Source organism: Saimiri boliviensis, chromosome 11 (assembly GCF_048565385.1).
Source record: "Saimiri boliviensis isolate mSaiBol1 chromosome 11, mSaiBol1.pri, whole genome shotgun sequence".
Taxonomy (NCBI): Eukaryota; Metazoa; Chordata; class Mammalia; order Primates; family Cebidae; genus Saimiri; species Saimiri boliviensis.
Genome location: NC_133459.1, coordinates 22927621 through 22936117, shown reverse-complemented (window position 1 = coordinate 22936117; position 8497 = coordinate 22927621). Strand labels below are relative to the sequence as shown.

General features: G+C 44.7%; 1 non-coding gene across 1 annotated transcript; it reads right to left on the bottom strand.

Moving 5' to 3' along the window:
* Positions 1-2806: 2806 nt before the first annotated feature.
* Positions 2807-2947, bottom strand: LOC120366281 (U4 spliceosomal RNA). Its single transcript, XR_005581008.1, has one exon. It is a non-coding gene; the product is annotated as a U4 spliceosomal RNA (small nuclear RNA).
* Between the last annotated feature and the right edge of the window lie 5550 nt (positions 2948-8497).

Here is an 8497-nt window from a genome sequence, read left to right as displayed (position 1 = left end):
GCTGTTTGCAACGTAGCCGGCGGGCTCGTTCCGTTAGAACACCTTCATCACTTTTTTCAGAACCTTCCAGCGGCCTCTCATTTTTCTAAGAACAAAAGCCGGAATCCTACCTGATGCTCACTGTTCCTCCTTTTATGTAATCCTAAACGCTCTACTCCCAGGCATCTTTTTTTTTTTTTTTTTTTTTTTTTGAGACGGAGTCTCGCTCTGTCACGCAGGCTGAAGTGCGGTGGCTCGATCTCAGCTCACTGCAACCTCCGCCTCCCGGGTTCAAGTGATTCTCCTGCCTCGGCCTCCCTAGTCGCTGGGACTACAGGCACAGGAGCCACCTCGCCCGGCTAGTGTATTTTTAGTAGAGATGGAGTTTCACCATGTTGGCCATGCTGGTCTCAAACTCCTAACCTTCAGTGATGCGTCCGTCTCGGCCTCCCAAACTGCTGGGATGACAGGCGTCAGCCACCACGCTGACCTACTCCCAGATGTCTGCTGGGCAGACTTACAAGTTTTTACTCGATTGTCACTCACTGAGGCTGCCTGGTTGGAAATTGCTCGCATATCCTCTCTACGTCCTGATGCCCCTTACTCTTATTTTTTCATAGCTTTTATCAACTTCCAATATGCGTTTAACCTGGGTTTTTTGTTGTTGTTGTTGTCATTTGTTTGTTTGTTTGAGACCAGGTCTGGCTCTCACCTAGGGTGGAGTGCAGTCATATGATTTTGGCTCCCTGCAGCCTCGCCTTCTGGGTTTAAGCCATCCTCCCACCTCAGCCTCCTAAGCGAGTGGCTGGGTCTACCGGCCTGCATCACCATGCCCAGTCAGTTTTTGTATTTTTTGTAGAGATATGATTTTGCCATCTTGCCCAAACTGGTCTCCAACTCATGAAATCAGGGGATACCTTCCTTGCCCTCCCAAAGTGCTGGGATTACAGGTCTGAGCCAGCCACCACGCACAGTCATTTAACCTGTTTTTGATGTTTGCTTATTACCTGTTCCCCACATTAGAATTTAAGTGCCTTAAAGTCAGGGCTTACTGTCTTGTCTTGTTCATTCATATGTCTCCAGCACCTAGAAAAGTGACACATGGCACGAGCTCAATAAACATTTGTTCAGTGAGTGAAGGCTTTGTCAGATGGCTGAAGACAGGGAAGTGCAGGCCTCCACAGAACAAGCTACTGGACCAGATGGGAACTATGAAATCACAACACCCCACATCTCTCTGACTATTCTCTATGCTTCTGATTAGTCGTTCTGTTCTCTGCCTCTTTGCTGTCAATCCTATAAATGCTGGTTTTTCTGGTGGTTCTGTCATTGCCTATTTTTTTCTTCAACAAAAGTGCCCTCTCTTACCTCTCTTGGTTTTGATTACCTTTCATATTTCAAACCTGTGTATCTCTGGCACAGGTCTGCTCCAGACCTATATTTTCAACTTCCTGCTCACCTATTCATTTGGTTGTCCTGTAGACACCTCAAACTCAACATGGCCTAAACGGAATTCATCTTCATCCACTTGCCTTCAGCCTTCTGGTTTCCCATTCTCAATGAATGAGCCCACCTTTCTTTCTATCATGATTCTTCTCTCTTTCTCACACACTATAACCAAGTCTTGCCTTTTCACCTCTTTTAATAGCTGGTCCTTTCCTCACTTCATCCCTCACTTCTAAGTTGCAGCCACAATAAACTACAGATGCTTGTCTGATTAGGAACAGATTTAGGTTTCAAATGACAATTTCTTAGTCTATATATTGGTAGCCTAAAATGACTAAGAGGTGATTCAAATGGCACCTCTTCATCAAGCCTTTTCTGAACAATCTTCCAAAAAGGACACCCTCAATCCCCTCACTCTGTCCTACCTTTCTTTTTTTCTTTTCTTTTGGAAACGGGGTGTTGCTCTGTAACCCAGGCTGGAGTGCAGTGATGCAATCACAACTCACTGCAGCCTCCTCGATTTCCTCTGCTCAAGCAATCTTCCTACTTCAGCACCGCGAGTAGATGGGACTACAGGCATGTGCCACCACACCCAGCTAATTTTTAAATTGTTATTTAGAGACAGGGGCTTCACTATGTTGCCCAGGCTGGTCGTAAACTCCTGGACTCAAGTGATCCTCCCACCTCAGCCTCCCAAAGTGTTGGGATTACAGGCATGAGCCACTCTGCCTGACCTATTATTCTTTTCTTTTTTTTTTTTGAGACAAGGTCTCACTGTGTCACCCAGACTGGAGTGCATTGGTGTGATCCCAGTTCACTGCAGCCTCCAGTTTCTGGGCTTACGCAATGCTGCCACCTCAGCCTTATGAATAGCTGGGACTACAGGCTCGCACCACCACACCTGGTTCATTTTTTTCTTTTTTTGAGATGAGGTTTCACTGTGTTGCCCAGGCTGCTCTTGAAATTCTGAGGTCAAGCAGTCTGCCTCCTAAAATGCTGGGATTATAAGCATGTACCACCGCACCTGGTCCTTTTTTTTTTTTTTTAATAGCACTTAACATTATCTGGGATTATTATCTATTTTGTTTATATGTTTACTACCTTCTTCCCCCACTTTTAAAAATAAAAATAATAAAAGCTCCATGAGGTTGTGGATTTGTCCATCCTTAGAATGCAATAAACATTTGTTGAAATGAGTATATGAATAAGCATCTAAGGCTGGGCATCATGAATCATATCTGTAATCCCAGCTCTTTGGGAGGCTGAGGTGGGAGGATTGCTCCAGGCAAAGGGTTTGAGACCAGCCTGGACAACACAGTGAGACTCCCCCATCTCCAATCCGACTGCCCCATCTCTTTTTTTTCCTTCTTTGTTTATTCAGTCTCCATAGAGACTGTCAAAAATTGCTAACGCCAACTATATTGCAAGTCATCACGGTGGGGTATTGGGAAAAGTTTTCAATTAGCAATAATTGTGCCTGGGTTAAACCTCATTGGCTACGATACTGCCACTGTGCAAAGCTTGCCCCATCTCTGTTTTTAAAAAAGAGTCTAAGGCTCAAGTTTCCAAAGGCATTTTTATCAGTGAGTGAGTCTGTTGGTTAAAATGTTACAACCACTTGTTCTTTTTTTTTTTTTTTTTTTTTTTTGAGACAGAGTTTCGCTCTTGTTACCCAGGCTGGAGTGCAATGGCGCGATCTCGGCTCACCGCAACCTCCGCCTCCTGGGCTCAGGCAATTCTCCTGCCTCAGCCTCCTGAGTAGCTGGGATTACAGGCATGCGCCACCACGCCCAGCTAGTTTTTTGTATTTTTAGTAGAGACGGGGTTTCACCATGTTGACCAGGATGGTCTCGATCTCTTGACCTCGTGATCCACCCGCCTCGGCCTCCCAAAGTGCTGGGATTACAGGCTTGAGCCACCGCGCCCGGCCACAACCACTTGTTCTAACACAGTATACACTGGAGAATCTGCTGGGGACAATGAGCTGCTTCCCCGATGATCCCTGCAAAAGCTGTGGATAACTACTTGGCAGTGAAAGTTTTTGCATACACCACCTGTTGCTCACTTTGATGCTGGGAAGATCAAAATAGGTCTTGGCTGGGCAAGGTGTCTCACGCCTGTAATCCTAGCACTTCGACAGGCCGAGGAGGGTGGATCATTTGAGGTCAGAGTTCAAGACCAGCCTGGCCAACATGGTGAAACCCTGTCTCTACTAAAAAACACAAAAATTACAGGCGGTGGTGGTGCGTGCCTGTAATCCCAGTTACCCAGGAGGCTAAGACTGGAAAATCTCTTGAGCCTGGGAGGAGGAGGTTGCGGTGAGCTGAGATGGCGCCACTGCACTCCAGTCTGGGCAACAGATTGAGACCCTGTCTCAAAAACACAAACCAAAAAAAAAAAAAAAAAAAAACCAAACAAAATAGATACTGTCAAGAAGCCACTCATAGAGAATCCACCAGTGGCTCTTTTGCTGCATCTGCTCTTCTGTGTGTGTGTGTGTGTGTGTGTGTGTGTGTGTGTGTGACAGTCTTGCTCTGTCGCCAGGGTGGAATGCAGTGGTGCCATCTCAGCTCACTGCAGCCTATGCCTCCCCAGTTCAAGTGATTCTCCTGCCTCAGCCTCCTGAGTAGCTGGGACTACAGGCATGCGCCACCACGCCCAGCTAGTTTTTGTAATTTTAGTAGAGACAACTGTCCACCAAGTTGGCCAGGATGATCCTGATCTCTTGACCTTGTGATCTACCCGCCTTGCCCTCCCGAAGTGTTGGGATTACAGGCTTAAGCCACTGCGCCTGGCCATGCTGTGTTTGGTCTTTAAGTCCTCAAACTCTGAGTCTCAGAAGACGAATAGGCATCCAACCTTAGTGCTGATCCTCGAGACACAGACTCAGATTTTTCCATTTCATCAACAGCTTTTCCCCATTTGCTTGGTGATTTATGTTGATGGTTTAGGAGTTTCACCTGTTGCTTGTTCCTTATGTTCTTCGGAATCCCTCCTACTGAACATTTATTCCATAGGCTGGGGCAGGTTTTGTAATTTTCTTATTTTTGTTATCTTCACTTTTGTTTCCATCATTTGCTTTTTCCTTCCAACTCTGCTTTTGTGTTTCCTGGATACAACAGAATTAAAAATCTTCCTAAAATACTTCAAAAATGTATAAAGCATAAATTTACCAAGCAAACTATGGAATAAAATAAACTGATAGCTGAGATGAAAATGACTGAAGAATAGAAACAGATGCATTTTGCTCCAGGAGATATTTTTGAGCATATTAGTGAGTATATTATCAATTGCTGCATAACAAATTGCTCCCCAGATTTAGCAGCTTAGAACAATAAACATGTGTTATCTCATTGCTTCTGTGCATCAGGAATCTGGGGAGGCTTAGTCGGGGAGTACTGGCTCAGGGTTTCTCGAGGCTACAGTCAACTGGGGCTGGAAAATATATTTTCAAGAAGACTTGTTCGTATAGCTATTGGCCAGAGGCCTCAGTTTCATGCCACAGTGATAGGGCTTCTTTGATTTCCTCATGACATGGCAGCAAATGATCCAAAAGAGAGCAAGACAGAACCCACAATGTCTTTTGTAACATAACCTCAGAAGTCATGCACAGTAGTTTTCATAATATCCTATTGGTTACACAGGTTACCCCCAGTTAGTGTTGGAAGGGACTACAGAAGGACATGAATATTAACAGCGGGGAGGGTCATTGGGGGCTATCTTGGAGGCTGGCTTCCACAGTAAGTGTGTAAGTGGAAACCACGGTAGATGTATAAGTTGTATACTTCCAGATTTAGAATGGACTGTATTATTTCTCTTCCTCCCCTCAGATCTTTGCACATATTCTGTTCCCCTGGTCTGAAACCACTGTTCCTTCCCAGCCCTGCCTTTGCCCTCTCCACCTTGCCTTTCTACCCTTTAATCCTTTAACTGGCCAGCTCTGATTCTTCCTTTAGGATTTAGTTTAGATATTACCTCTTCCAGGAAGCATTTCTGCTTAGTAGACTCAGTACTTATCATCTGATTATCTTTTAGGGGGTTGCTGAGCCTCCCAAAAGCCCTGGGTCCAGACCTTTCAAAACAGGATTCCATTTTTCACCTATGTTCTCATAGCATATTTTCCGCTATATTCTAATTATATACATACTAATCTCTACTCTGTTCCCTATATAAGAGAAACTCTTTGGAGACATATACTGTGTGTGTCTCTCTCCTCTCTTTGTCCTCAGTACCCAAACCAGAATTTGGCAAATAATATGTTCTAAGTAGATATGAAACAAAAATGCATCTTGGCCAAATGCGGAATGGTTGAATGTTTAAACCAGTATTCTGCTAAAGCTGACGATTTCTGTCATACAATAAACTTTTGAGATAAAAGAGTAAACTTTTTTTTTTGAGGCAGAGTCTCCCTCTGTCACCCAGGCTGGAGTGCAGTGGTGCAATCTCGGCTCACTGCAACCTCCACCTACTGGGTTCGAGCAATTCTCCTCCCTCAGCCTTCCGAGTAGTTGGGATTACAGGCATGTGCCACCATGCCCAGCTAGTTTTTGTATTTTTGACAGAAACGGGTTCACCATGTCGGCCAGAAGGATCTTGAACTCCTCACCTTCAGTGATCCACCCACCTCAGTCTCCCAAAATGCTGAGATTTCAGGCATGAGCCACCGCACCCAGTCAAGAGTAAACTTTTATCAAGAGAGTATGGGGGCTCCTGCCGCACCTCTCCTCCCACTCCCTGTGCCTTCTCAACCCTCCTGTTCAAAAAGAAAAAAAAGGAAGTATGACATAACAGGTATAACTACAATTGTATTACTAAAAGTTGTATTAGTCAAATTGTTTCAGCCTCTCATTATAGTACAGGAACAATAGTTTCACATCACTGGAATGTTCCCGCACTTAGTATACTGCATTTTTTTCATACCAAATCGATGCTTTATGGCTTCTGAATTTCTCATGGCCATCTGTATAATTATTCCATTGTCAGTGGTAATTCCATACCACTTTTATTTATTGCTTCTCCGTTCTATAAATAATCAGATTCACTGAGGTTAACTATACGAAGGCCAGAAGTCTCTTGGCAATTAAGGGAAATAAAAGCTTAGTTGAATTTAGTTGAATTTATCATTAATATATAAAGCTGCCAAACTATAAGATATCTAGTTGGTTTTGCATATACAGTTATCAAATAGATGAGACATGGAAGTAACAATCTGGAATTTCCTGAATCTCACAGTTTCCTAGTCTGATAACAAGAGTCACTAGATGGCATTCTACCCTCTCAGTATAATGTGCCTTTGATTGGGCTGGACTTGTTACTGAGACTAAGCAAACTATCACAAGAACATGTGGTTTGATTAGTTATTTTTTTACTGAGTCTTTCCTATGAGCTTAGCATGGTGTTCTTAGATAGTAAGGGGCACCAAGGAAGCGTAAGTCCTTGGAGAGTTCATAATATTACTAGAAGAATAACAGCAAGAAACATCAGAGAAAAACATACCATCTTTGCTTGTCATCCCGTAGAAAGACCTCCACAGATGTTACATTCAAGTATTATGTTTGCTTTTTTTTCTTTGAGACACGGTCATGCTCTGCGGCCAGTCTAAAGTGCAGTGGTGCAATATTGGCTCACTGTAACCTCTGCCTCCCAGGTTCAAGCAACTCTCCTGCCGCAGTCTCCTGAGTAGCTGGAATTATAAGCATGCACCACTACGCCTCGCTAATTTTTGTATTTTTAGTAGTGATGGGGTGTCACCATGTTGGCCAGGCTGGTCTTGAATGCCTGATCTCAAGTGATCTGTCTGTCTCGGCCTCTCAAAGTGCTGTGATTACAGACGTGAGCCACGCTGCCTGGCTGCATTTTTTTTTTAAGAGGAAGTCTCACTGTGTCACCCAGGTTGAAGTACAGTGGCATGATCTTGGCTCACTGCAACTTCCACCTCCAGGGTTCAAGTGATTCTCTGACTTTAGCCTCCTGAGTAGCTGGGATTGCAGGCATGTGCCACCACACTCAGCTAATTTTTATATTGTTAGTAGAGACAAGGTTTCACCATGTTGGCCAGGCTGGTCTCGAACTTTTGACCTTAAGTGATCCGCCTGTGTCTCAGCCTCCCAAAGTGCTGAGATTACAGTTTTGAGGCGCTGTGCTCAGTCATGTTTGCATGTTTTTAAAACAAGGGCTGGCATCAAATACGATGAGTTCGTGTCCTTTGTAGGGACACAGATGAACCTGGAAACCATCATTCTCAGCAAACTGACACAAGACCAGAAAATCAAGGCCGGGCGTGGTGGCTCAAGCTTGTAATCCCAGCACTTTGGGAGGCCGAGGCGGGTGGATCACGAGGTCAAGAGATCGAGACCATCCTGGTCAACGTCGTGAAACCCCGTCTCTACTAAAAATACAAAAAAATTAGCTGGGCATGGTGGCACGTGCCTGTAATCCCAGCTACTCAGGAGGCTGAGGCAGGAGAATTGCCTGAACCCAGGAGGCGGAGGTTGCGGTGAGCTGAGATCGCGCCATTGCACTCCAGCCTGGGTAACAAGAGCGAAACTCCGTCTCAAAAAAGAAAAAGAAAATCAAACACCGCATGTTCTCACTCATAGATGGGTGTTGAACAATGAGAACACATGGACACAGGGAGGGGAGCACTACACACTGGGGTCTGTTGGGAGGAAATAAGGGAGGGACAGTGGGGGGTGGGGAGTTGGGGAGAGATAGCATGGGGAGAAATGCCAGCTATAGGTGAAAGCAAGGAAGGCAGCAAATCACATTGCCACGTATGTACTTATGCAACAATCTTGCATGTTCTTCACATGTACCCCAAAACCTAAAATACAATTAAAAAAAAAACGGGCTGGAAGAACAAGAGCAGCACCTGTCAGAAAGGAAATGAAGAGCCATGGTTGGAATTCCCTCTTCTCGCCTGTGTTTTCTCTGTATTTACTTAGATGGCAGTATTTTTCTTTTTTTCTTTTTTTTTTTTTTTTTGAGACAGTTTCGCTCTTGTTACCCAGGCTGGAGTGCAATGGCGTGATCTCGGCTCACCGCAACCTCCGCCTCCTGGGTTCAGGCAATT